The sequence below is a fragment of the Pseudophryne corroboree genome, chromosome 6 (genome assembly GCF_028390025.1).
Source record: "Pseudophryne corroboree isolate aPseCor3 chromosome 6, aPseCor3.hap2, whole genome shotgun sequence".
In the NCBI taxonomy this organism is placed as follows: domain Eukaryota; kingdom Metazoa; phylum Chordata; class Amphibia; order Anura; family Myobatrachidae; genus Pseudophryne; species Pseudophryne corroboree.
In genome coordinates, this window is record NC_086449.1 from 92,951,448 (window position 1) to 92,975,434 (window position 23,987).

Here is a 23,987-nt window from a genome sequence, read left to right on the forward strand (position 1 = left end):
ACTTTGAAGGAGATTTACTTCAGCTTCCCATATGGTCTAGCGGTAAGAATTCCTGGTTTTCACCCAGGCGGCTCGGGTTCGACTCCCGGTATGGGAATGGAATCTTATTGTTGTTTCTAAACAGATTCAAAAGCAGAGGAACAAAAACTAATAGTTGTAGCCAGATGTTTCCTTGTGTCTGATGTGGTTCCAATTGCAGACGTGATCCACTGCTACTAATTGTGATGAGGTTTTGGGCAACTGCTGTGCCATTATCATTGGCCTTATCAACGGTAAAATTTCCAGGTATTATGAAACTGTGAGAAATGGGCTCTCTGAGGACAAAAATCACAAAGAATAGAACAATGCATTATGCTCCCCTTTTCCATCATTGATTCCAGCTGCATGAAAAATAAAATAAAAAAAAGTTACAAATGTGTCAAGTGATCTGAAAACACCTTTTCCATTAGTTATGGTCTAAAATCCTTTGGCGTTAAAACAAATTTACAGATGTTAACTCCTGTTATAAAGAGAAAATTCCTTCAATCCGGATAGGTGTTCTGGCAACTTTACAAGAAACAGAGTTTTAACTCTCAAGTTACAATGCACTGTTCTGAGGACAACAGTCATGACAAATAGAATGAAAAATGCTTTATGCTTTTTTCCCCCTAAATGGGTACATCTTGGATGAGTTATTTGACATCTTTTCTTTTATTGCTGGTCCGAAATCTTTTATATGTCAGGTGAATTATTAAAGCTTATTTGCAATTATAAACAGATGACACAACTCTTTCTGAAAGGTAACATTTTGATGCTATCAGTTTAGTTTGTTAGAAACAGGACTGCATCTCTCATATTGCAATGCCATGCTCCCAAAATAGACATCAATAAAAATGCCCTGTGTGAGGCTTGAACTCACGACCTTCAGATTATGAGACTGTTGCGCTACCAACTGCGCTAACAAGGCAACTGTAGGCTTATTTTTGGATTAGAAAAGGTGAGGCATTTTGGATTAACAAATTTCCTATATCAGTAAAAATGTTTTCCTTGTATGAAACTTTGAAGGAGATTTATTTCAGCTTCCCATATGGTCTAGCGGTAAGGATTCCTGGTTTTCACCCAGGTGGCCCGGGTTCGACTCCCGGTATGGGAATGGAATCTTATTGTTGTTTCTAAACAGATTCAAAAGCAGAGGAACAAAAACTAATAGTTGTAGCCAGATGTTTCCTTGTGTCTGATGTGGTTCCAATTGCAGACGTGATCCACTGCTACTAATTGTGAAAAGGTTTTGGGCAACTGCTGTGCCATTATCATTGGCCTTATCAACGGTAAAATTTCCAGGTATTATGAAACTGTGAGAAATGGGCTCTCTGAGGACAAAAATCACAAAGAATAGAACAATGCATTATGCTCCCCTTTTCCATCATTGATTCCAGCTGCATGAAAAATAAAATAAAAAAAAGTTACAAATGTGTCAAGTGATCTGAAAACACCTTTTCCATTAGTTATGGTCTAAAATCCTTTGGCGTTAAAACAAATTTACAGATGTTAAGTCCTGTTATAAAAAGAAAATTCCTTCAATCCGGATAGGTGTTCTGGCAACTTTACAAGAAACAGAGTTTTAACTCTTAAGTTCCAATACACTGTTCTGAGGACTACAGTCATGACAAACAGAATGAAAAATGCTTTATGCTTGTTTTCCCCTAAATGGGGTAGATCTTGGATGAGTTATTTGACATCTTTTCTTTTATTTCTGGTCTGAAATCTTTTATAGGTCAGGTGAATTATTAAAGCTTATCTGCAATAATAAACAGATGACACAACTCTTTCTGAAAGGTAACATTTTGATGCAATCAGTCTAGTTTGTTAGAAACAGGACTGCATCTCTCATATTGTAATGCCATGCTCCCAAAACAGACATCAATAAAAATGCCCTGTGTGAGGCTTGAACTCACGACCATTTAGATTATGAGACTGACACGCTACCAACTGCGCTAACAAGGCAACGGTAGGCTTATTTTTGGATTAGAAAAGGTGAGGCATTTTGGATTAACAAATTTCCTATATCAGTAAAAATGTTTTCCTTGTATGAAACTTTGAAGGAGATTTATTTCAGCTTCCCATATGGTCTAGCGGTAAGGATTCCTGGTTTTCACCCAGGCGGCCCGGGTTCGACTCCCGGTATGGGAATGGAATCTTATTGTTGTTTCTAAACAGATTCAAAAGCAGAGGAACAAAAACTAATAGTTGTAGCCAGATGTTTCCTTGTGTCTGATGTGGTTCCAATTGCAGACGTGATCCACTGCTACTAATTGTGACAAGGTTTTGGGCAACTGCTGTGCCATTATCATTGGCCTTATCAAAGGTAAAATTTCCAGGTATTATGAAACTGTGAGAAATGGGCTCTCTGAGGACAAAAATCACAAAGAATAGAACAATGCATTATGCTCCCCTTTTCCATCATTGATTCCAGCTGCATGAAAAATAAAATAAAAAAAATGTTACAAATGTGTCAAGTGATCTGAAAACACCTTTTCCATTAGCTATGGTCTAAAATCCTTTGGCGTTAAAACAAATTTACAGATGTTAAGTCCTGTTATAAAGAGAAAATTCCTTCAATCCGGATAGGTGTTCTGGCAACTTTACAAGAAACAGAGTTTTAACTCTCAAGTTCCAATACACTGTTCTGAGGACTACAGTCATGACAAATAGAATGAAAAATGCTTTATGCTTGTTTTCCCCTAAATGGGGTAGATCTTGGATGAGTTATTTGACATCTTTTCTTTTATTGCTGGTCTGAAATCTTTTATAGGTCAGGTGAATTATTAAAGCTTATCTGCAATTATAAACAGATGACACAAATCTTTCTGAAAGGTAACATTTTGATGCAATCAGTCTAGTTTGTTAGAAACAGGACTGCATCTCTCATATTGTAATGCCATGCTCCCAAAACAGACATCAATAAAAATGCCCTGTGTGAGGCTTGAACTCACGACCTTCAGATTATGAGACTGACGCGCTACCAACTGCGCTAACAAGGCAACTGTAGCCTTAGATTTGGATTAGAAAAGGTGAGGCATTTTGGTTTAACAAATTTCCTATATCAGTAAAAATGTTTTCCTTGTATGAAACTTTGAAGGAGATTTACTTCAGCTTCCCATATGGTCTAGCGGTAAGAATTCCTGGTTTTCACCCAGGCGGCTCGGGTTCGACTCCCGGTATGGGAATGGAATCTTATTGTTGTTTCTAAACAGATTCAAAAGCAGAGGAACAAAAACTAATAGTTGTAGCCAGATGTTTCCTTGTGTCTGATGTGGTTCCAATTGCAGACGTGATCCACTGCTACTAATTGTGATGAGGTTTTGGGCAACTGCTGTGCCATTATCATTGGCCTTATCACAGGTAAAATTTCTAGGTATTATGAAACTGTGAGAAATGGGCTCTCTGAGGACAAAAATCACAAAGAATAGAACAATGCATTATGCTCCCCTTTCCCATCATTGATTCCAGCTGCATAAAAAATAAAATAAAAAAATGTTACAAATGTGTCAAGTGATCTGAAAACACCTTTTCCATTAGTTATGGTCTAAAATCCTTTGGCGTTAAAACAAATTTACAGATGTTAACTCCTGTTATAAAGAGAAAATTCCTTCAATCCGGATAGGTGTTCTGGCAACTTTACAAGAAACAGAGTTTTAACTCTCAAGTTACAATACACTGTTCTGAGGACAACAGTCATGACAAATAGAATGAAAAATGCTTTATGCTTTTTTCCCCCTAAATGGGTACATCTTGGATGAGTTATTTGACATCTTTTCTTTTATTGCTGGTCCGAAATCTTTTATATGTCAGGTGAATTATTAAAGCTTATTTGCAATTATAAACAGATGACACAACTCTTTCTGAAAGGTAACATTTTGATGCTATCAGTTTAGTTTGTTAGAAACAGGACTGCATCTCTCATATTGCAATGCCATGCTCCCAAAATAGACATCAATAAAAATGCCCTGTGTGAGGCTTGAACTCACGACCTTCAGATTATGAGACTGACGCGCTACCAACTGCGCTAACAAGGCAACTGTAGGCTTATTTTTGGATTAGAAAAGGTGAGGCATTTTGGATTAACAAATTTCCTATATCAGTAAAAATGTTTTCCTTGTATGAAACTTTGAAGGAGATTTATTTCAGCTTCCCATATGGTCTAGCGGTAAGGATTCCTGGTTTTCACCCAGGTGGCCCGGGTTCGACTCCCGGTATGGGAATGGAATCTTATTGTTGTTTCTAAACAGATTCAAAAGCAGAGGAACAAAAACTAATAGTTGTAGCCAGATGTTTCCTTGTGTCTGATGTGGTTCCAATTGCAGACGTGATCCACTGCTACTAATTGTGAAAAGGTTTTGGGCAACTGCTGTGCCATTATCATTGGCCTTATCAACGGTAAAATTTCCAGGTATTATGAAACTGTGAGAAATGGGCTCTCTGAGGACAAAAATCACAAAGAATAGAACAATGCATTATGCTCCCCTTTTCCATCATTGATTCCAGCTGCATGAAAAATAAAATAAAAAAAAGTTACAAATGTGTCAAGTGATCTGAAAACACCTTTTCCATTAGTTATGGTCTAAAATCCTTTGGCGTTAAAACAAATTTACAGATGTTAAGTCCTGTTATAAAAAGAAAATTCCTTCAATCCGGATAGGTGTTCTGGCAACTTTACAAGAAACAGAGTTTTAACTCTTAAGTTCCAATACACTGTTCTGAGGACTACAGTCATGACAAACAGAATGAAAAATGCTTTATGCTTGTTTTCCCCTAAATGGGGTAGATCTTGGATGAGTTATTTGACATCTTTTCTTTTATTTCTGGTCTGAAATCTTTTATAGGTCAGGTGAATTATTAAAGCTTATCTGCAATAATAAACAGATGACACAACTCTTTCTGAAAGGTAACATTTTGATGCAATCAGTCTAGTTTGTTAGAAACAGGACTGCATCTCTCATATTGTAATGCCATGCTCCCAAAACAGACATCAATAAAAATGCCCTGTGTGAGGCTTGAACTCACGACCATTTAGATTATGAGACTGACACGCTACCAACTGCGCTAACAAGGCAACGGTAGGCTTATTTTTGGATTAGAAAAGGTGAGGCATTTTGGATTAACAAATTTCCTATATCAGTAAAAATGTTTTCCTTGTATGAAACTTTGAAGGAGATTTATTTCAGCTTCCCATATGGTCTAGCGGTAAGGATTCCTGGTTTTCACCCAGGCGGCCCGGGTTCGACTCCCGGTATGGGAATGGAATCTTATTGTTGTTTCTAAACAGATTCAAAAGCAGAGGAACAAAAACTAATAGTTGTAGCCAGATGTTTCCTTGTGTCTGATGTGGTTCCAATTGCAGACGTGATCCACTGCTACTAATTGTGACAAGGTTTTGGGCAACTGCTGTGCCATTATCATTGGCCTTATCAAAGGTAAAATTTCCAGGTATTATGAAACTGTGAGAAATGGGCTCTCTCAGGACAAAAATCACAAAGAATAGAACAATGCATTATGCTCCCCTTTTCCATCATTGATTCCAGCTGCATGAAAAATAAAATAAAAAAATGTTACAAATGTGTCAAGTGATCTGAAAACACCTTTTCCATTAGTTATGGTCTAAAATCCTTTGGCGTTAAAACAAATTTACAGATGTTAAGTCCTGTTATAAAGAGAAAATTCCTTCAATCCGGATAGGTGTTCTGGCAACTTTACAAGAAACAGAGTTTTAACTCTCAAGTTCCAATACACTGTTCTGAGGACTACAGTCATGACAAATAGAATGAAAAATGCTTTATGCTTGTTTTCCCCTAAATGGGGTAGATCTTGGATGAGTTATTTGACATCTTTTCTTTTATTGCTGGTCTGAAATCTTTTATAGGTCAGGTGAATTATTAAAGCTTATCTGCAATTATAAACAGATGACACAAATCTTTCTGAAAGGTAACATTTTGATGCAATCAGTCTAGTTTGTTAGAAACAGGACTGCATCTCTCATATTGTAATGCCATGCTCCCAAAACAGACATCAATAAAAATGCCCTGTGTGAGGCTTGAACTCACGACCTTCAGATTATGAGACTGACGCGCTACCAATTGCGCTAACAAGGCAACTGTAGCCTTAGATTTGGATTAGAAAAGGTGAGGCATTTTGGTTTAACAAATTTCCTATATCAGTAAAAATGTTTTCCTTGTATGAAACTTTGAAGGAGATTTACTTCAGCTTCCCATATGGTCTAGCGGTAAGAATTCCTGGTTTTCACCCAGGCGGCTCGGGTTCGACTCCCGGTATGGGAATGGAATCTTATTGTTGTTTCTAAACAGATTCAAAAGCAGAGGAACAAAAACTAATAGTTGTAGCCAGATGTTTCCTTGTGTCTGATGTGGTTCCAATTGCAGACGTGATCCACTGCTACTAATTGTGATGAGGTTTTGGGCAACTGCTGTGCCATTATCATTGGCCTTATCACAGGTAAAATTTCTAGGTATTATGAAACTGTGAGAAATGGGCTCTCTGAGGACAAAAATCACAAAGAATAGAACAATGCATTATGCTCCCCTTTCCCATCATTGATTCCAGCTGCATAAAAAATAAAATAAAAAAATGTTACAAATGTGTCAAGTGATCTGAAAACACCTTTTCCATTAGTTATGGTCTAAAATCCTTTGGCGTTAAAACAAATTTACAGATGTTAACTCCTGTTATAAAGAGAAAATTCCTTCAATCCGGATAGGTGTTCTGGCAACTTTACAAGAAACAGAGTTTTAACTCTCAAGTTACAATGCACTGTTCTGAGGACAACAGTCATGACAAATAGAATGAAAAATGCTTTATGCTTTTTTTCCCCTAATTGGGTACATCTTGGATGAGTTATTTGACATCTTTTCTTTTATTGCTGGTCTGAAATCTTTTATAGGTCAGGTGAATTATTAAAGCTTATCTGCAATTATAAACAGATGACACAACTCTTTCTGAAAGGTAACATTTTGATGCTATCAGTCTAGTTTGTTAGAAACAGGACTGCATCTCTCATATTGCAATGCCATGCTCCCAAAACAGACATCAATAAAAATGCCCTGTGTGAGGCTTGAACTCACGACCTTCAGATTATGAGACTGACGCGCTACCAACTGCGCTAACAAGGCAACTGTAGGCTTATTTTTGGATTAGAAAAGGTGAGGCATTTTGGATTAACAAATTTCCTATATCAGTAAAAATGATTTCCTTGTATGAAACTTTGAAGGAGATTTATTTCAGCTTCCCATATGTTCTAGCGGTAAGGATTCCTGGTTTTCACCCAAGCGGCCCGGGTTCGACTCCCGGTATGGGAATGGAATCTTATTGTTGTTTCTAAACAGATTCAAAAGCAGAGGAACAAAAACTAATAGTTGTAGCCAGATGTTTCCTTGTGTCTGATGTGGTTCCAATTGCAGACGTGATCCACTGCTACTAATTGTGAAAAGGTTTTGGGCAACTGCTGTGCCATTATCATTGGCCTTATCAAAGGTAAAATTTCCAGGTATTATGAAACTGTGAGAAATGGGCTCTCTGAGGACAAAAATCACAAAGAATAGAACAATGCATTATGCTCCCCTTTTCCATCATTGATTCCAGCTGCATGAAAAATAAAATAAAAAAAAGTTACAAATGTGTCAAGTGATCTGAAAACACCTTTTCCATTAGTTATGGTCTAAAATCCTTTGGCGTTAAAACAAATTTACAGATGTTAAGTCCTGTTATAAAAAGAAAATTCCTTCAATCCGGATAGGTGTTCTGGCAACTTTACAAGAAACAGAGTTTTAACTCTTAAGTTCCAATACACTGTTCTGAGGACTACAGTCATGACAAATAGAATGAAAAATGCTTTATGCTTGTTTTCCCCTAAATGGGGTACATCTTGGATGAGTTATTTGACATCTTTTCTTTTATTGCTGGTCTGAAATCTTTTATAGGTCAGGTGAATTATTAAAGCTTATCTGCAATTATAAACAGATGACACAACTCTTTCTGAAAGGTAACATTTTGAAGCAATCAGTCTAGTTTGTTAGAAACAGGACTGCATCTCTCATATTGTAATGCCATGCTCCCAAAACAGACATCAATAAAAATGCCCTGTGTGAGGCTTGAACTCACGACCTTCAGATTATGAGACTGACGCGCTACCAACTGCGCTAAGTAGGCAACTGTAGGCTTATATTTGGATTAGAAAAGGTGAGGCATTTTGGTTTAACAAATTTCCGATATCAGTAAAAATGTTTTCCTTGTATGAAACTTTGAAGGAGATTTATTTCAGCTTCCCATATGGTCTAGCGGTAAGGATTCTTGGTTTTCACCCAGGTGGCCCGGGTTCAACTCCCGGTATGGGAATGGAATCTTATTGTTGTTTCTAAACAGATTCAAAAGCAGAGGAACAAAAACTAATAGTTGTAGCCAGATGTTTCCTTGTGTCTGATGTGGTTCCAATTGCAGACGTGATCCACTGCTACTAATTGTGATGAGGTTTTGGGCAACTGCTGTGCCATTATTATTGGCCTTATCACAGGTAAAATTTCTAGGTATTATGAAACTGTGAGAAATGGACTCTCTGAGGACAAAAATCACAAAGAATAGAACAATGCATTATGCTCCCCTTTTCCATCATTGATTCCAGCTGCATGAAAAATAAAATAAAAAAATGTTACAAATGTGTCAAGTGATCTGAAAACACCTTTTCCATTAGTTATGGTCTAAAATCCTTTGGCGTTAAAACAAATTTACAGATGTTAACTCCTGTTATAAAGAGAAAATTCCTTCAATCCGGATAGGTGTTCTGGCAACTTTACAAGAAACAGAGTTTTAACTCTCAAGTTACAATGCACTGTTCTGAGGACAACAGTCATGACAAATAGAATGAAAAATGCTTTATGCTTTTTTTCCCCTAATTGGGTACATCTTGGATGAGTTATTTGACATCTTTTCTTTTATTGCTGGTCTGAAATCTTTTATAGGTCAGGTGAATTATTAAAGCTTATCTGCAATTATAAACAGATGACACAACTCTTTCTGAAAGGTAACATTTTGATGCTATCAGTCTAGTTTGTTAGAAACAGGACTGCATCTCTCATATTGCAATGCCATGCTCCCAAAATAGACATAAATAAAAATGCCCTGTGTGAGGCTTGAACTCACGACCTTCAGATTATGAGACTGACGCGCTACCAACTGCGCTAACAAGGCAACTGTAGGCTTATTTTTGGATTAGAAAAGGTGAGGCATTTTGGATTAACAAATTTCCTATATCAGTAAAAATGATTTCCTTGTATGAAACTTTGAAAGAGATTTATTTCAGCTTCCCATATGTTCTAGCGGTAAGGATTCCTGGTTTTCACCCAAGCGGCCCGGGTTCGACTCCCGGTATGGGAATGGAATCTTATTGTTGTTTCTAAACAGATTCAAAAGCAGAGGAACAAAAACTAATAGTTGTAGCCAGATGTTTCCTTGTGTCTGATGTGGTTCCAATTGCAGACGTGATCCACTGCTACTAATTGTGATGAGGTTTTGGGCAACTGCTGTGCCATTATTATTGGCCTTATCACAGGTAAAATTTCTAGGTATTATGAAACTGTGAGAAATGGGCTCTCTGAGGACAAAAATCACAAAGAATAGAACAATGCATTATGCTCCCCTTTTCCATCATTGATTCCAGCTGCATGAAAAATAAAATAAAAAAATGTTACAAATGTGTCAAGTGATCTGAAAACACCTTTTCCATTAGTTATGGTCTAAAATCCTTTGGCGTTAAAACAAATTTACAGATGTTAACTCCTGTTATAAAGAGAAAATTCCTTCAATCCAGATAGGTGTTCTGGCAACTTTACAAGAAACGGAGTTTTAACTCTCAAGTTACAATGCACTGTTCTGAGGACAACAGTCATGACAAATAGAATGAAAAATGCTTTATGCTTTTTTTTCCCCTAAATGGGGTAGATCTTGGATGAGTTATTTGACATCTTTTCTTTTATTGCTGGTCTGAAATCTTTTATAGGTCAGGTGAATTATTAAAGTTTATCTGCAATTATAAACAGATGACACAACTCTTTCTGAAAGGTAACATTTTGATGCTATCAGTCTAGTTTGTTAGAAACAGGACTGCATCTCTCATATTGCAATGCCATGCTCCCAAAACAGACATCAATAAAAATGCCCTGTGTGAGGCTTGAACTCACGACCTTCAGATTATGAGACTGACGCGCTACCAACTGCGCTAACAAGGCAACTGTAGGCTTATTTTTGGATTAGAAAAGGTGAGGCATTTTGGATTAACAAATTTCCTATATCAGTAAAAATGTTTTCCTTGTATGAAACTTTGAAGGAGATTTATTTCAGCTTCCCATATGGTCTAGCGGTAAGGATTCCTGGTTTTCACCCAGGCGGCCCGTGTTCGACTCCCGGTATGGGAATAGAATCTTAATGTTGTTTCTAAACAGATTCAAAAGCAGAGGAACAAAAACTAATAGTTGTAGCCAGATGTTTCCTTGTGTCTGATGTGGTTCCAATTGCAGACGTGATCCACTGCTACTAATTGTGAAAAGGTTTTGGGCAACTGCTGTGCCATTATCATTGGCCTTATCAATGGTAAAATTTCCAGGTATTATGAAACTGTGAGAAATGGGCTCTCTGAGGACAAAAATCACAAAGAATAGAACAATGCATTATGCTCCCCTTTTCCATCATTGATTCCAGCTGCATGAAAAATAAAATAAAAAAAAGTTACAAATGTGTCAAGTGATCTGAAAACACCTTTTCCATTAGTTATGGTCTAAAATCCTTTGGCGTTAAAACAAATTTACAGATGTTAAGTTCTGTTATAAAAAGAAAATTCCTTCAATCCGGATAGGTGTTCTGGCAACTTTACAAGAAACAGAGTTTTAACTCTTAAGTTCCAATACACTGTTCTGAGGACTACAGTCATGACAAATAGAATGAAAAATGCTTTATGCTTGTTTTCCCCTAAATGGGGTAGATCTTGGATGAGTTATTTGACATCTTTTCTTTTATTGCTGGTCTGAAATCTTTTATAGGTCAGGTGAATTATTAAAGCTTATCTGCAATTATAAACAGATGACACAACTCTTTCTGAAAGGTAACATTTTGATGCAATCAGTCTAGTTTGTTAGAAACATGACTGCATCTCTCATATTGTAATGCCATGCTCCCAAAACAGACATCAATAAAAATGCCCTGTGTGAGGCTTGAACTCACGACCTTCAGATTATGAGACTGACGCGCTACCAACTGCGCTAACAAGGCAACTGTAGCCTTTGATTTGGATTAGAAAAGGTGAGGCATTTTGGTTTAACAAATTTCCGATATCAGTAAAAATGTTTTCCTTGTATGAAACTTTGAAGGAGATTTATTTCAGCTTCCCATATGGTCTAGCGGTAAGGATTCCTGGTTTTCACCCAGGCCGCCCGGGTTCGACTCCCGGTATGGTAATGGAATCTTATTGTTGTTTCTAAACAGATTCAAAAGCAGAGGAACAAAAACTAATAGTTGTAGCCAGATGTTTCCTTGTGTCTGATGTGGTTCCAATTGCAGACGTGATCCACTGCTACTAATTGTGACAAGGTTTTGGGCAACTGCTGTGCCATTATCATTGGCCTTATCACAGGTAAAATTTCTAGGTATTATGAAACTGTGAGAAATGGGCTCTCTGAGGACAAAAATCACAAAGAATAGAAGAATGCATTATGCTCCCCTTTTCCATCATTGATTCCAGCTGCATGAAAAATAAAATAAAAAAATGTTACAAATGTGTCAAGTGATCTGAAAACACCTTTTCCATTAGTTATGGTCTAAAATCCTTTGGCGTTAAAACAAATTTACAGATGGTAACTCCTGCTATAAAGAGAAAATTCCTTCAATCCGGATAGGTGTTCTGGCAACTTTACAAGAAACAGAGTTTTAACTCTCAAGTTACAATGCACTGTTCTGAGGACAACAGTCATGACAAATAGAATGAAAAATGCTTTATGCTTTTTTTCCCCTAAATGGGTACATCTTGGATGAGTTATTTGACATCTTTTCTTTTATTGCTGGTCTGAATTATTAAAGCTTATCTGCAATTATAAACAGATGACACAACTCTTTCTGAAAGGTACCATTTTGATGCTATCAGTCTAGTTTCATAGAAACAGGACTGCATCTCTCATATTGCAATGCCATGCTCCCAAAATAGACATCAATAAAAATGCCGTGTGAGGCTTGAACCCACGACCTTCAGATTATGAGACTGACGCGCTACCAACTGCGCTAACAAGGCAACTGTAGGCTTATTTTTGGATTAGAAAAGGTGAGGCATTTTGGATTAACAAATTTCATATATCAGTAAAAATGTTTTCCTTGTATGATACTTTGAAGATTTATTTCAGCTTCCCATATGGTCTAGCGGTAAGGATTCCCGGTTTTCACCTTGGCGGCCCGGGTTCGACTCCCGGTATGGGAATGGAATCTAATTGTTGTTTCTAAACAGATTCAAAAGCAGAGGAACAAAAACTAATAGTTGTAGCCAGATGTTTCCTTGTGTCTGATGTGGTTCCAATTGCAGACGTGATCCACTGCTACTAATTGTGACAAGGTTTTGGGCAACTGCTGTGCCATTATCATTGGCCTTATCACAGGTAAAATTTCAAGGTATTATGAAAATGTGAAAAATGGGCTTTCTGAGGACAAAAATCACAAAGAATAGAACAATGCATTATGCTCCCCTTTTCCATCATTGATTCCAGCTGCATGAAAATAAAATAAAAAAATGTTATAAATGTGTCAAGTGATCTGAAAACACCTTTTCCATTAGTTATGGTCTAAAATCCTTTGGCGTTAAAACAAATTTACAGATGTTAAGTCCTGTTATAAAGAGAAAATTCCTTCAATCCGGATAGGTGTTCTGGCAACTTTACAAGAAACAGAGTTTTAACTCTCAAGTTACAATGCACTGTTCTGAGGACAACAGTCATGACAAATAGAATGAAAAATGCTTTATGCTTTTTTTCCCCTAAATGGGTACATCTTGGATGAGTTATTTGACATCTTTTCTTTTATTGCTGGTCTGAATTATTAAAGCTTATCTGCAATTATAAACAGATGACACAACTCTTTCTGAAAGGTACCATTTTGATGCTATCAGTCTAGTTTCATAGAAACAGGACTGCATCTCTCATATTGTAATGCCATGCTCCCAAAACAGACATCAATAAAAATGCCCTGTGTGAGGCTTGAACTCACGACCTGCAGATTATGAAACTGACGCGCTACCAACTGCGCTAACAAGGCAACTGTAGGCTTATTTGTGGATTAGAAAAGGTGAGGCATTTTGGATTAACAAATTTCCTATATCAGTAAAAATGTTTTCCTTGTATGAAACTTTGAAGGAGATTTATTTCAGCTTCCCATATGGTCTAGCGGTAAGGATTCCTGGTTTGCACCCAGGCCGCCCGGGTTCGACTCCCGGTATGGGAATGGAATCTTATTGTTGTTTCTAAACAGATTCAAAAGCAGAGGAACAAAAACTAATAGTTGTAGCCAGATGTTTCCTTGTGTCTGATGTGGTTCCAATTGCAGACGTGATCCACTGCTACTAATTGTGACAAGGTTTTGGGCAACTGCTGTGCCATTATCATTGGCCTTATCAAAGGTAAAATTTCCAGGTATTATGAAACTGTGAGAAATGGGCTCTCTGAGGACAAAAATCACAAAGAATAGAACAATGCATTATGCTCCCCTTTTCCATCATTGATTCCAGCTGCATGAAAAATAAAATAAAAACATGTTACAAATGTGTCAAGTGATCTGAAAACACCTTTTCCATTAGTTATGGTCTAAAATCCTTTGGCGTTAAAACAAATTTACAGATGTTAAGTCCTGTTATAAAGAGAAAATTCCTTCAATCCGGATAGGTGTTCTGGCAACTTTACAAAAAACAGAGTTTGAACTCTCAAGTTCCAATACACTGTTCTGAGGACTACAGTCATGACAAATAGAATGAAAAATGCTTTATGCTTGTTTTCCCCTAAATGGGGTACATCTTGGATGAGTTATTTGACATCTTTTCTTTTATTGCTGGTCTGAAATCTTTTATAGGTCAGGTGAATTATTAAAGCTTATCTGCAATTATAAACAGATGACACAACTCTTTCTGAAAGGTAACATTTTGATGCTATCAGTCTAGTTTCATAGAAACAGGACTGCATCTCTTATATTGCAATGCCATGCTCCCAAAATAGACATCAATAAAAATGCCCTGTGTGAGGCTTGAACTCACGAACTTCAGATTATGAGACTGACGCGCTACCAACTGCGCTAACAAGGAAACTGTAGGCTTATTTTTGGATTAGAAAAGGTGAGGCATTTTGGATTAACAAATTTCCTATATCAGTAAAAATGTTTTCCTTGTATGAAACTTTGAAGGAGATTTATTTCAGCTTCCCATATGGTCTAGCGGTAAGGATTCCTGGTTTTCACCCAGGCGGCCCGGGTTCGACTCCCGGTATGGGAATGGAATCTTATTGTTGTTTCTAAACAGATTCAAAAGCAGAGGAACAAAAACTAATAGTTGTAGCCAGATGTTTCCTTGTGTCTGATGTGGTTCCAATTGCAGATGTGATCCACTGCTACTAATTGTGACAAGGTTTTGGGCAACTGCTGTGCCATTATCATTGGCCTTATCAAAGGTAAAATTTCCAGGTATTATGAAACTGTGAGAAATGGGCTCTCTGAGGACAAAAATCACAAAGAATAGAACAATGCATTATGCTCCCCTTTTCCATCATTGATTCCAGCTGCATGAAAAATAAAATAAAAAAATGTTACAAATGTGTCAAGTGATCTGAAAACACCTTTTCCATTAGTTATGGTCTAAAATCCTTTGGCGTTAAAACAAATTTACAGATGTTAAGTCCTGTTATAAAGAGAAAATTCCTTCAATCCGGATAGGTGTTCTGGCAACTTTACAAAAAACAGAGTTTGAACTCTCAAGTTCCAATACACTGTTCTGAGGACTACAGTCATGACAAATAGAATGAAAAATGCTTTATGCTTGTTTTCCCCTAAATGGGGTACATCTTGGATGAGTTATTTGACATCTTTTCTTTTATTGCTGGTCTGAAATCTTTTATAGGTCAGGTGAATTATTAAAGCTTATCTGCAATTATAAACAGATGACACAACTCTTTCTGAAAGGTAACATTTTGATGCTATCAGTCTAGTTTCATAGAAACAGGACTGCATCTCTTATATTGCAATGCCATGCTCCCAAAATAGACATCAATAAAAATGCCCTGTGTGAGGCTTGAACTCACGACCTTCAGATTATGAGACTGACGCGCTACCAACTGCGCTAACAAGGAAACTGTAGGCTTATTTTTGGATTAGAAAAGGTGAGGCATTTTGGATTAACAAATTTCCTATATCAGTAAAAATGTTTTCCTTGTATGAAACTTTGAAGGAGATTTATTTCAGCTTCCCATATGGTCTAGCGGTAAGGATTCCTGGTTTTCACCCAGGCGGCCCGGGTTCGACTCCCGGTATGGGAATGGAATCGTATTGTTGTTTCTAAACAGATTCAAAAGCAGAGGAACAAAAACTAATAGTTGTAGCCAGATGTTTCCTTGTGTCTGATGTGGTTCCAATTGCAGATGTGATCCACTGCTACTAATTGTGACAAGGTTTTGGGCAACTGCTGTGCCATTATCATTGGCCTTATCAAAGGTAAAATTTCCAGGTATTATGAAACTGTGAGAAATGGGCTCTCTGAGGACAAAAATCACAAAGAATAGAACAATGCATTATGCTCCCCTTTTCCATCATTGATTCCAGCTGCATGAAAAATAAAATAAAAACATGTTACAAATGTGTCAAGTGATCTGAAAACACCTTTTCCATTAGTTATGGTCTAAAATCCTTTGGCGTTAAAACAAATTTACAGATGTTAAGTCCTGTTATAAAGAGAAAATTCCTTCAATCCGGACAGGTGTTCTGGCAACTTTACAAGAAACAGAGTTTTAACCCTCAAGTTCCAATACACTGTTCTGAGGACTACAGTCATGACAAATAGAATGAAAAATGCTTTATGCTTGTTTTCCCCTAAATGGGGTACATCTTGGATGAGTTATTTGACATCTTTTCTTTTATTGCTGGTCTGAAATCTTTTATAGGTCAGGTGAATTATTAAAGCTTATCTGCAATTATAAACAGATGACACAACTCTTTCTGAAAGGTAACATTTTGATGAAATCAGTCTAGTTTGTTAGAAACAGGACTGCATCTCTCATATTGTAATGCCATGCTCCCAAAACAGACATCAATAAAAATGCCCTGTGTGAGACTTGAACTCACGACCTTCAGATTATGAGACTGACGCGCTACCAACTGCGCTAACAAGGCAACTGTAGCATTAGATTTGGATTAGAAAAGGTGAGGCATTTTGGTTTAACAAATTTCCGATATCAGTAAAAATGTTTTCCTTGTATGAAACTTTGAAGGAGATTTATTTCAGCTTCCCATATGGTCTAGCCGTAAGGATTCCTGGTTTTCACCCAGGCGGCCCGGGTTCGACTCCCGGTATGGGAATGGAATCTTATTGTTGTTTCTAAACAGATTCAAAAGCAGAGGAACAAAAACTAATAGTTGTAGCCAGATGTTTCCTTGTGTCTGATGTGGTTCCAATTGCAGACGTGATCCACTGCTACTAATTGTGATGAGGTTTTGGGCAACTGCTGTGCCATTATCATTGTCCTTATCACAGGTAAAATTTCTAGGTATTATGAAACTGTGAGAAATGGGCTCTCTGAGGACAAAAATCACAAAGAATAGAACAATGCATTATGCTCCCCTTTTCCATCATTGATTCCAGCTGCATGAAAAATAAAATAAAAAAATGTTACAAATGTGTCAAGTGATCTGACAACACCTTTTCCATTAGTTATGGTCTAAAATCCTTTGGCGTTAAAACAAATTTACAGATGTTAACCCCTGTTATAAAAAGAAAATTCCTTCAATCCGGATAGGTGTTCTGGCAACTTTACAAGAAACAGAGTTTTAACTCTCAAGTTACAATGCACTGTTCTGAGGACAACAGTCATGACAAATAGAATGGAACATGCTTTATGCTTTTTTTCCCCTAAATGGGTACATCTTGGATGAGTTATTTGACATCTTTTCTTTTATTGCTGGTCTGAAATCTTTTATAGGTCAGGTGAATTATTAAAGCTTATCTGCAATTATAAACAGATGACACAACTCTTTCTGAAAGGTAACATTTTGATGCTATCAGTCTAGTTTGTTAGAAACAGGACTGCATCTCTCATATTGCAATGCCATGCTCCCAAAATAGACATCAATAAAAATGCCCTTTGTGAGGCTTGAACTCACGACCTTCAGATTATGAGACTGACGCGCTACCAACTGCGCTAACAAGGAAACTGTAGGCTTATTTTTGGATTAGAAAAGGTGAGGCATTTTGGATTAACAAATTTCCTATATCAGTAAAAATGTTTTCCTTGTATGAAACTTTGAAGGAGATTTACTTCAGCTTCCCATATGGTCTAGCGGTAAGAATTCCTGGTTTTCACCCAGGTGGCCCGGGTTCGACTCCCGGTATGGGAATGGAATCTTATTGTTGTTTCTAAACAGATTCAAAAGCAGAGGAACAAAAACTAATAGTTGTAGCCAGATGTTTCCTTGTGTCTGATGTGGTTCCAATTGCAGACGTGATCCACTGCTACTAATTGTGACAAGGTTTTGGGCAACTGCTGTGCCATTATCATTGGCCTTATCACAGGTAAAATTTCCAGGTATTATGAAACTGTGAGAAATGGGCTCTCTGAGGACAAAAATCACAAAGAATAGAACAATGCATTATGCTCCCCTTTTCCATCATTGATTCCAGCTGCATGAAAAATAAAATAAAAAAATGTTACAAATGTGTCAAGTGATCTGAAAACACCTTTTCCATTAGTTATGGTCTAAAATCCTTTGGCGTTAAAACAAATTTACAGATGTTAAGTCCTGTTATAAAGAGAAAATTCCTTCAATCCGGACAGGTGTTCTGGCAACTTTACAAGAAACAGAGTTTTAACCCTCAAGTTCCAATACACTGTTCTGAGGACTACAGTCATGACAAATAGAATGAAAAATGCTTTATGCTTGTTTTCCCCTAAATGGGGTACATCTTGGATGAGTTATTTGACATCTTTTCTTTTATTGCTGGTCTGAAATCTTTTATAGGTCAGGTGAATTATTAAAGCTTATCTGCAATTATAAACAGATGACACAACTCTTTCTGAAAGGTAACATTTTGATGCAATCAGTCTAGTTTGTTAGAAACAGGACTGCATCTCTCATATTGTAATGCCATGCTCCCAAAACAGACATCAATAAAAATGCCTTGTGTGAGACTTGAACTCACGACCTTCATAATATGAGACTGACGCACTACCAACTGCGCTAACAAGGCAACTGTAGCCTTAGGTTTGGATTAGAAAAGGTGAGGCATTTTGGTTTAACAAATTTCCGATATCAGTAAAAATGTTTTCCTTGTATGAAACTTTGAAGGAGATTTATTTCAGCTTCCCATATGGTCTAGCGGTAAGGATTCCTGGTTTTCACCCAGGCGGCCCGGGTTCGACTCCCGGTATGGGAATGGAATCTTATTGTTGTTTCTAAACAGATTCAAAAGCAGAGGAACAAAAACTAATAGTTGTAGCCAGATGTTTCCTTGTGTCTGATGTGGTTCCAATTGCAGACGTGATCCACTGCTACTAATTGTGACAAGGTTTTGGGCAACTGCTGTGCCATTATCATTGGCCTTATCACAGGTAAAATTTCCAGGTATTATGAAACTGTGAGAAACTCTCTGAGGACAAAAATTACAAAGAATAGAACAATGCATTATGCTCCCCTTTTCCATCATTGATTCCAGCTGCATGAAAAATAAAATAAAAAAATGTTACAAATGTGTCAAGTGATCTGAAAACACCTTTTCCATTAGTTATGGTCTAAAATCCTTTGGCGTTAAAACAAATTTACAGATGTTAAGTCCTGTTATAAAGAGAAAATTCCTTCAATCCGGATAGGCGTTCTGGCAACTTTACAAGAAACAGAGTTTTAACTCTCAAGTTACAATGCACTGTTCTGAGGACAACAGTCATGACAAATAGAATGAAAAATGCTTTTTGCTTTTTTTCCCCTAAATGGGTACATCTTGGATGAGTTATTTGACATTTTTTCTTTTATTGCTGGTCTGAAATCTTTTATAGGTCAGGTGAATTATTAAAGCTTATCTGCAATTATAAACAGATGACACAACTCTTTCTGAAAGGTAACATTTTGATGCTATCAGTCTAGTTTGTTAGAAACAGGACTGCATCTCTCATATTGTAATGCCATGCTCCCAAACAGACATCAATAAAAATGCCCTGTGTGAGGCTTGAACTCACGACCTTCAGATTATGAGACTGACGCGCTACCAACTGCGCTAACAAGGCAACTGTAGTCTTAGATTTGGATTAGAAAAGGTGAGGCATTTTGGTTTAACAAATTTCCGATATCAGTAAAAATGTTTTCCTTGTATGAAACTTTGAAGGAGATTTATTTCAGATTCCCATATGGTCTAGCGGTAAGGATTCCTGGTTTTCACCCAGGCGGCCCGGGTTCGACTCCAGGTATGGGAATGGAATCTTATTGTTGTTTCTAAACAGATTCAAAAGCAGAGGAACAAAAACTAATAGTTGTAGCCAGATGTTTCCTTGTGTCTGATGTGGTTCCAATTGCAGACGTGATCCACTGCTACTAATTGTGATGAGGTTTTGGGCAACTGCTGTGCCATTATCATTGGCCTTATCAAAGGTAAAATTTCCAGGTATTATGAAACTGTGAGAAATGGGCTCTCTGAGGACAAAAATCACAAAGAATAGAACAATGCATTATGCTCCCCTTTTCCATCAATGATTCCAGCTGCATGAAAAATAAAATAAAAAAATGTTACAAATGTGTCAAGTGATCTGAAAACACCTTTTCCATTAGTTATGGTCTAAAATCCTTTGGCGTTAAAACAAATTTACAGATGTTAAGTCCTGTTATAAAGAGAAAATTCCTTCAATCCGGACAGGTGTTCTGGCAACTTTACAAGAAACAGAGTTTTAACCCTCAAGTTCCAATACACTGTTCTGAGGACTACAGTCATGACAAATAGAATGAAAAATGCTTTATGCTTGTTTTCCCCTAAATGGGGTACATCTTGGATGAGTTATTTGACATCTTTTCTTTTATTGCTGGTCTGAAATCTTTTATAGGTCAGGTGAATTATTAAAGCTTATCTGCAATTATAAACAGATGACACAACTCTTTCTGAAAGGTAACATTTTGATGCAATCAGTCTAGTTTGTTAGAAACAGGACTGCATCTCTCATATTGTAATGCCATGCTCCCAAAACAGACATCAATAAAAATGCCCTGTGTGAGACTTGAACTCACGACCTTCAGATTATGAGACTGACGCACTACCAACTGCGCTAACAAGGCAACTGTAGCCTTAGATTTGGATTAGAAAAGGTGAGGCATTTTGGTTTAACAAATTTCCGATATCAGTAAAAATGTTTTCCTTGTATGAAACTTTGAAGGAGACTTATTTCAGCTTCCCATATGGTCTAGCGGTAAGGATTCCTGGTTTTCACCCAGGCGGCCCGGGTTCGACTCCCGGTATGGGAATGGAATCTTATTGTTGTTTCTAAACAGATTCAAAAGCAGAGGAACAAAAACTAATAGTTGTAGCCAGATGTTTCCTTGTGTCTGATGTGGTTCCAATTGCAGACGTGATCCACTGCTACTAATTGTGATGAGGTTTTGGGCAACTGCTGTGCCATTATCATTGTCCTTATCACAGGTAAAATTTCTAGGTATTATGAAACTGTGAGAAATGGGCTCTCTGAGGACAAAAATCACAAAGAATAGAACAATGCATTATGCTCCGTTTTTCCATCATTGATTCCAGCTGCATGAAAAATAAAATAAAAAAATGTTACAAATGTGTCAAGTGATCTGACAACACCTTTTCCATTAGTTATGGTCTAAAATCCTTTGGCGTTAAAACAAATTTACAGATGTTAACCCCTGTTATAAAAAGAAAATTCCTTCAATCCGGATAGGTGTTCTGGCAACTTTACAAGAAACAGAGTTTTAACTCTCAAGTTACAATGCACTGTTCTGAGGACAACAGTCATGACAAATAGAATGGAACATGCTTTATGCTTTTTTTCCCCTAAATGGGTACATCTTGGATGAGTTATTTGACATCTTTTCTTTTATTGCTGGTCTGAAATCTTTTATAGGTCAGGTGAATTATTAAAGCTTATCTGCAATTATAAACAGATGACACAACTCTTTCTGAAAGGTAACATTTTGATGCTATCAGTCTAGTTTGTTAGAAACAGGACTGCATCTCTCATATTGCAATGCCATGCTCCCAAAATAGACATAAAAAAAAATGCCCTGTGTGAGGCTTGAACTCACGACCTTCAGATTATGAGACTGACGCGCTACCAACTGCGCTAACAAGGCAACTGTAGGTTTATTTTTGGATTAGAAAAGGTGAGGCATTTTGGATTAACAAATTTCCTATATCAGTAAAAATGTTTTCCTTGTATGAAACTTTGAAGGAGATTTACTTCAGCTTCCCATATGGTCTAGCGGTAAGAATTCCTGGTTTTCACCCAGGCGGCCCGGGTTCGACTCCCGGTATGGGAATGGAATCTTATTGTTGTTTCTAAACAGATTCAAAAGCAGAGGAACAAAAACTAATAGTTGTAGCCAGATGTTTCCTTGTGTCTGATGTGGTTCCAATTGCAGACGTGATCCACTGCTACTAATTGTGACAAGGTTTTGGGCAACTGCTGTGCCATTATCATTGGCCTTATCACAGGTAAAATTTCCAGGTATTATGAAACTGTGAGAAATGGGCTCTCTGAGGACAAAAATCACAAAGAATAGAACAATGCATTATGCTCCCCTTTTCCATCATTGATTCCAGCTGCATGAAAAATAAAATAAAAAAATGTTACAAATGTGTCAAGTGATCTGACAACACCTTTTCCATTAGTTATGGTCTAAAATCCTTTGGCGTTAAAACAAATTTACAGATGTTAACCCCTGTTATAAAGAGAAAATTCCTTCAATCCGGATAGGTGTTCTGGCAACTTTACAAGAAACAGAGTTTTAACTCTCAAGTTACAATGCACTGTTCTGAGGACAACAGTCATGACGAATAGAATGAAACATGCTTTATGCTTTTTTTCCCCTAAATGGGTACATCTTGGATGAGTTATTTGACATCTTTTCTTTTATTGCTGGTCTGAAATCTTTTATAGGTCAGGTGAATTATTAAAGCTTATCTGCAATTATAAACAGATGACACAACTCTTTCTGAAAGGTAACATTTTGATGCTATCAGTCTAGTTTGTTAGAAACAGGACTGCATCTCTCATATTGCAATGCCATGCTCCCAAAATAGACATCAATAAAAATGCCCTGTGTGAGGCTTGAACTCACGACCTTCAGATTATGAGACTGACACGCTACCAACAGCGCTAACAAGGCAACTGTAGGTTTATTTTTGGATTAGAAAAGGTGAGGCATTTTGGATTAACAAATTTCCTATATCAGTAAAAATGTTTTCCTTGTATGAAACTTTGAAGGAGATTTATTACAGCTTCCCATATGGTCTAGCGGTAAGAATTCCTGGTTTTCATCCAGGCGGCCCGGGTTCGACTCCCGGTATGGGAATGGAATCTTATTGTTGTTTCTAAACAGATTCAAAAGCAGAGGAACAAAAACTAATAGTTGTAGCCAGATGTTTCCTTGTGTCTGATGTGGTTCCAATTGCAGACGTGATCCACTGCTACTAATTGTGACAAGGTTTTGGGCAACTGCTGTGCCATTATCATTGGCCTTATCACAGGTAAAATTTCCAGGTATTATGTAAAATTGAGAAATGGGCTCTCTGAGGACAAAAATCACAAAGAATAGAACAATGCATTATGCTCCCCTTTTCCATCATTGATTCCAGCTGCATGAAAAATAAAATAAAAAAATGTTACAAATGTGTCAAGTGATCTGAAAACACCTTTTCCATTAGTTATGGTCTAAAATCCTTTGGCGTTAAAACAAATTTACAGATGTTAACTCCTGTTATAAAGAGAAAATTCCTTCAATCCGGATAGGTGTTCTGGCAACTTTACAAGAAACAGAGTTTTAACTCTCAAGTTACAATGCACTGTTCTGAGGACAACAGTCATGACAAATAGAATGAAAAATGCTTTATGCTTTTTTTCCCCTAAATGGGTACATCTTGAATGAGTTATTTGACATCTTTTCTTTTATTGCTGGTCTGAAATCTTTTATAGGTCAGGTGAATTATTAAAGCTTATCTGCAATTATAAACAGATGACACAACTCTTTCTGAAAGGTAACATTTTGATGCTATCAGTCTAGTTTGTTAGAAACAGGACTGCATCTCTCATATTGTAATGCCATGCTCCCAAAACAGACATCAATAAAAATGCCCTGTGTGAGGCTTGAACTCACGACCTTCAGATTATGAGACTGACGCACTACCAACTGCGCTAACAAGGCAACTGTAGCCTTAGATTTGGATTAGAAAAGGTGAGGCATTTTGGTTTAACAAATTTCCGATATCAGTAAAAATGTTTTCCTTGTATGAAACTTTGAAGGAGATTTATTTCAGCTTCCCATATGGTCTAGCGGTAAGGATTCCTGGTTTTCACCCAGGCGGCCCGGGTTCGACTCCCGGTATGGGATTGGAATCTTATTGTTGTTTCTAAACAGATTCAAAAGCAGAGGAACAAAAACTAATAGTTGTAGCCAGATGTTTCCTTGTGTCTGATGTGGTTCCAATTGCAGACGTGATCCACTGCTACTAA

General features: G+C 37.2%; 45 non-coding genes across 45 annotated transcripts; 22 read left to right on the top strand and 23 right to left on the bottom strand.

Annotated features, from left to right (window-relative positions):
- Positions 1–25: 25 nt before the first annotated feature.
- Positions 26–97, top strand: TRNAE-UUC (transfer RNA glutamic acid (anticodon UUC)). Its single transcript has one exon. It is a non-coding gene; the product is annotated as a tRNA-Glu (tRNA).
- Positions 98–873: 776 nt separating this feature from the next.
- TRNAM-CAU (transfer RNA methionine (anticodon CAU)) lies at positions 874–946 on the bottom strand. Its single transcript has one exon. It is a non-coding gene; the product is annotated as a tRNA-Met (tRNA).
- A 114-nt stretch (positions 947–1,060) lies between these two features.
- Positions 1,061–1,132, top strand: TRNAE-UUC (transfer RNA glutamic acid (anticodon UUC)). Its single transcript has one exon. It is a non-coding gene; the product is annotated as a tRNA-Glu (tRNA).
- Positions 1,133–1,909: 777 nt separating this feature from the next.
- Positions 1,910–1,983, bottom strand: TRNAM-CAU (transfer RNA methionine (anticodon CAU)). The gene has a single exon. It is a non-coding gene; the product is annotated as a tRNA-Met (tRNA).
- A 114-nt stretch (positions 1,984–2,097) lies between these two features.
- TRNAE-UUC (transfer RNA glutamic acid (anticodon UUC)) lies at positions 2,098–2,169 on the top strand. Its single transcript has one exon. It is a non-coding gene; the product is annotated as a tRNA-Glu (tRNA).
- Positions 2,170–2,947: 778 nt separating this feature from the next.
- On the bottom strand, positions 2,948–3,020 carry TRNAM-CAU (transfer RNA methionine (anticodon CAU)). Its single transcript has one exon. It is a non-coding gene; the product is annotated as a tRNA-Met (tRNA).
- Positions 3,021–3,134: 114 nt separating this feature from the next.
- TRNAE-UUC (transfer RNA glutamic acid (anticodon UUC)) lies at positions 3,135–3,206 on the top strand. The gene has a single exon. It is a non-coding gene; the product is annotated as a tRNA-Glu (tRNA).
- Positions 3,207–3,982: 776 nt separating this feature from the next.
- On the bottom strand, positions 3,983–4,055 carry TRNAM-CAU (transfer RNA methionine (anticodon CAU)). Its single transcript has one exon. It is a non-coding gene; the product is annotated as a tRNA-Met (tRNA).
- Positions 4,056–4,169: 114 nt separating this feature from the next.
- TRNAE-UUC (transfer RNA glutamic acid (anticodon UUC)) lies at positions 4,170–4,241 on the top strand. The gene has a single exon. It is a non-coding gene; the product is annotated as a tRNA-Glu (tRNA).
- A 777-nt stretch (positions 4,242–5,018) lies between these two features.
- Positions 5,019–5,092, bottom strand: TRNAM-CAU (transfer RNA methionine (anticodon CAU)). The gene has a single exon. It is a non-coding gene; the product is annotated as a tRNA-Met (tRNA).
- A 114-nt stretch (positions 5,093–5,206) lies between these two features.
- TRNAE-UUC (transfer RNA glutamic acid (anticodon UUC)) lies at positions 5,207–5,278 on the top strand. The gene has a single exon. It is a non-coding gene; the product is annotated as a tRNA-Glu (tRNA).
- Positions 5,279–6,055: 777 nt separating this feature from the next.
- TRNAM-CAU (transfer RNA methionine (anticodon CAU)) lies at positions 6,056–6,128 on the bottom strand. The gene has a single exon. It is a non-coding gene; the product is annotated as a tRNA-Met (tRNA).
- Positions 6,129–6,242: 114 nt separating this feature from the next.
- On the top strand, positions 6,243–6,314 carry TRNAE-UUC (transfer RNA glutamic acid (anticodon UUC)). The gene has a single exon. It is a non-coding gene; the product is annotated as a tRNA-Glu (tRNA).
- Positions 6,315–7,090: 776 nt separating this feature from the next.
- TRNAM-CAU (transfer RNA methionine (anticodon CAU)) lies at positions 7,091–7,163 on the bottom strand. The gene has a single exon. It is a non-coding gene; the product is annotated as a tRNA-Met (tRNA).
- Positions 7,164–8,126: 963 nt separating this feature from the next.
- On the bottom strand, positions 8,127–8,199 carry TRNAM-CAU (transfer RNA methionine (anticodon CAU)). The gene has a single exon. It is a non-coding gene; the product is annotated as a tRNA-Met (tRNA).
- Positions 8,200–8,313: 114 nt separating this feature from the next.
- TRNAE-UUC (transfer RNA glutamic acid (anticodon UUC)) lies at positions 8,314–8,385 on the top strand. Its single transcript has one exon. It is a non-coding gene; the product is annotated as a tRNA-Glu (tRNA).
- Positions 8,386–9,161: 776 nt separating this feature from the next.
- Positions 9,162–9,234, bottom strand: TRNAM-CAU (transfer RNA methionine (anticodon CAU)). Its single transcript has one exon. It is a non-coding gene; the product is annotated as a tRNA-Met (tRNA).
- A 964-nt stretch (positions 9,235–10,198) lies between these two features.
- Positions 10,199–10,271, bottom strand: TRNAM-CAU (transfer RNA methionine (anticodon CAU)). Its single transcript has one exon. It is a non-coding gene; the product is annotated as a tRNA-Met (tRNA).
- Positions 10,272–10,385: 114 nt separating this feature from the next.
- TRNAE-UUC (transfer RNA glutamic acid (anticodon UUC)) lies at positions 10,386–10,457 on the top strand. The gene has a single exon. It is a non-coding gene; the product is annotated as a tRNA-Glu (tRNA).
- Positions 10,458–11,234: 777 nt separating this feature from the next.
- Positions 11,235–11,307, bottom strand: TRNAM-CAU (transfer RNA methionine (anticodon CAU)). The gene has a single exon. It is a non-coding gene; the product is annotated as a tRNA-Met (tRNA).
- Positions 11,308–11,421: 114 nt separating this feature from the next.
- Positions 11,422–11,493, top strand: TRNAE-UUC (transfer RNA glutamic acid (anticodon UUC)). The gene has a single exon. It is a non-coding gene; the product is annotated as a tRNA-Glu (tRNA).
- A 753-nt stretch (positions 11,494–12,246) lies between these two features.
- On the bottom strand, positions 12,247–12,319 carry TRNAM-CAU (transfer RNA methionine (anticodon CAU)). Its single transcript has one exon. It is a non-coding gene; the product is annotated as a tRNA-Met (tRNA).
- Positions 12,320–12,430: 111 nt separating this feature from the next.
- On the top strand, positions 12,431–12,502 carry TRNAE-UUC (transfer RNA glutamic acid (anticodon UUC)). Its single transcript has one exon. It is a non-coding gene; the product is annotated as a tRNA-Glu (tRNA).
- A 754-nt stretch (positions 12,503–13,256) lies between these two features.
- On the bottom strand, positions 13,257–13,329 carry TRNAM-CAU (transfer RNA methionine (anticodon CAU)). The gene has a single exon. It is a non-coding gene; the product is annotated as a tRNA-Met (tRNA).
- Positions 13,330–13,443: 114 nt separating this feature from the next.
- Positions 13,444–13,515, top strand: TRNAA-UGC (transfer RNA alanine (anticodon UGC)). The gene has a single exon. It is a non-coding gene; the product is annotated as a tRNA-Ala (tRNA).
- A 777-nt stretch (positions 13,516–14,292) lies between these two features.
- TRNAM-CAU (transfer RNA methionine (anticodon CAU)) lies at positions 14,293–14,365 on the bottom strand. The gene has a single exon. It is a non-coding gene; the product is annotated as a tRNA-Met (tRNA).
- A 114-nt stretch (positions 14,366–14,479) lies between these two features.
- Positions 14,480–14,551, top strand: TRNAE-UUC (transfer RNA glutamic acid (anticodon UUC)). Its single transcript has one exon. It is a non-coding gene; the product is annotated as a tRNA-Glu (tRNA).
- A 777-nt stretch (positions 14,552–15,328) lies between these two features.
- Positions 15,329–15,401, bottom strand: TRNAM-CAU (transfer RNA methionine (anticodon CAU)). The gene has a single exon. It is a non-coding gene; the product is annotated as a tRNA-Met (tRNA).
- Positions 15,402–15,515: 114 nt separating this feature from the next.
- Positions 15,516–15,587, top strand: TRNAE-UUC (transfer RNA glutamic acid (anticodon UUC)). Its single transcript has one exon. It is a non-coding gene; the product is annotated as a tRNA-Glu (tRNA).
- A 777-nt stretch (positions 15,588–16,364) lies between these two features.
- TRNAM-CAU (transfer RNA methionine (anticodon CAU)) lies at positions 16,365–16,437 on the bottom strand. The gene has a single exon. It is a non-coding gene; the product is annotated as a tRNA-Met (tRNA).
- Positions 16,438–16,551: 114 nt separating this feature from the next.
- Positions 16,552–16,623, top strand: TRNAE-UUC (transfer RNA glutamic acid (anticodon UUC)). Its single transcript has one exon. It is a non-coding gene; the product is annotated as a tRNA-Glu (tRNA).
- A 776-nt stretch (positions 16,624–17,399) lies between these two features.
- Positions 17,400–17,472, bottom strand: TRNAM-CAU (transfer RNA methionine (anticodon CAU)). Its single transcript has one exon. It is a non-coding gene; the product is annotated as a tRNA-Met (tRNA).
- A 114-nt stretch (positions 17,473–17,586) lies between these two features.
- TRNAE-UUC (transfer RNA glutamic acid (anticodon UUC)) lies at positions 17,587–17,658 on the top strand. The gene has a single exon. It is a non-coding gene; the product is annotated as a tRNA-Glu (tRNA).
- A 777-nt stretch (positions 17,659–18,435) lies between these two features.
- Positions 18,436–18,508, bottom strand: TRNAM-CAU (transfer RNA methionine (anticodon CAU)). Its single transcript has one exon. It is a non-coding gene; the product is annotated as a tRNA-Met (tRNA).
- Positions 18,509–18,622: 114 nt separating this feature from the next.
- On the top strand, positions 18,623–18,694 carry TRNAE-UUC (transfer RNA glutamic acid (anticodon UUC)). The gene has a single exon. It is a non-coding gene; the product is annotated as a tRNA-Glu (tRNA).
- Positions 18,695–19,465: 771 nt separating this feature from the next.
- Positions 19,466–19,538, bottom strand: TRNAM-CAU (transfer RNA methionine (anticodon CAU)). Its single transcript has one exon. It is a non-coding gene; the product is annotated as a tRNA-Met (tRNA).
- Positions 19,539–19,652: 114 nt separating this feature from the next.
- TRNAE-UUC (transfer RNA glutamic acid (anticodon UUC)) lies at positions 19,653–19,724 on the top strand. The gene has a single exon. It is a non-coding gene; the product is annotated as a tRNA-Glu (tRNA).
- A 777-nt stretch (positions 19,725–20,501) lies between these two features.
- Positions 20,502–20,574, bottom strand: TRNAM-CAU (transfer RNA methionine (anticodon CAU)). The gene has a single exon. It is a non-coding gene; the product is annotated as a tRNA-Met (tRNA).
- Positions 20,575–20,688: 114 nt separating this feature from the next.
- TRNAE-UUC (transfer RNA glutamic acid (anticodon UUC)) lies at positions 20,689–20,760 on the top strand. The gene has a single exon. It is a non-coding gene; the product is annotated as a tRNA-Glu (tRNA).
- A 776-nt stretch (positions 20,761–21,536) lies between these two features.
- TRNAM-CAU (transfer RNA methionine (anticodon CAU)) lies at positions 21,537–21,609 on the bottom strand. The gene has a single exon. It is a non-coding gene; the product is annotated as a tRNA-Met (tRNA).
- Positions 21,610–21,723: 114 nt separating this feature from the next.
- Positions 21,724–21,795, top strand: TRNAE-UUC (transfer RNA glutamic acid (anticodon UUC)). The gene has a single exon. It is a non-coding gene; the product is annotated as a tRNA-Glu (tRNA).
- Positions 21,796–22,571: 776 nt separating this feature from the next.
- TRNAM-CAU (transfer RNA methionine (anticodon CAU)) lies at positions 22,572–22,644 on the bottom strand. Its single transcript has one exon. It is a non-coding gene; the product is annotated as a tRNA-Met (tRNA).
- A 114-nt stretch (positions 22,645–22,758) lies between these two features.
- TRNAE-UUC (transfer RNA glutamic acid (anticodon UUC)) lies at positions 22,759–22,830 on the top strand. The gene has a single exon. It is a non-coding gene; the product is annotated as a tRNA-Glu (tRNA).
- Positions 22,831–23,606: 776 nt separating this feature from the next.
- On the bottom strand, positions 23,607–23,679 carry TRNAM-CAU (transfer RNA methionine (anticodon CAU)). Its single transcript has one exon. It is a non-coding gene; the product is annotated as a tRNA-Met (tRNA).
- Positions 23,680–23,793: 114 nt separating this feature from the next.
- Positions 23,794–23,865, top strand: TRNAE-UUC (transfer RNA glutamic acid (anticodon UUC)). Its single transcript has one exon. It is a non-coding gene; the product is annotated as a tRNA-Glu (tRNA).
- The last annotated feature ends 122 nt before the right edge of the window (positions 23,866–23,987 follow it).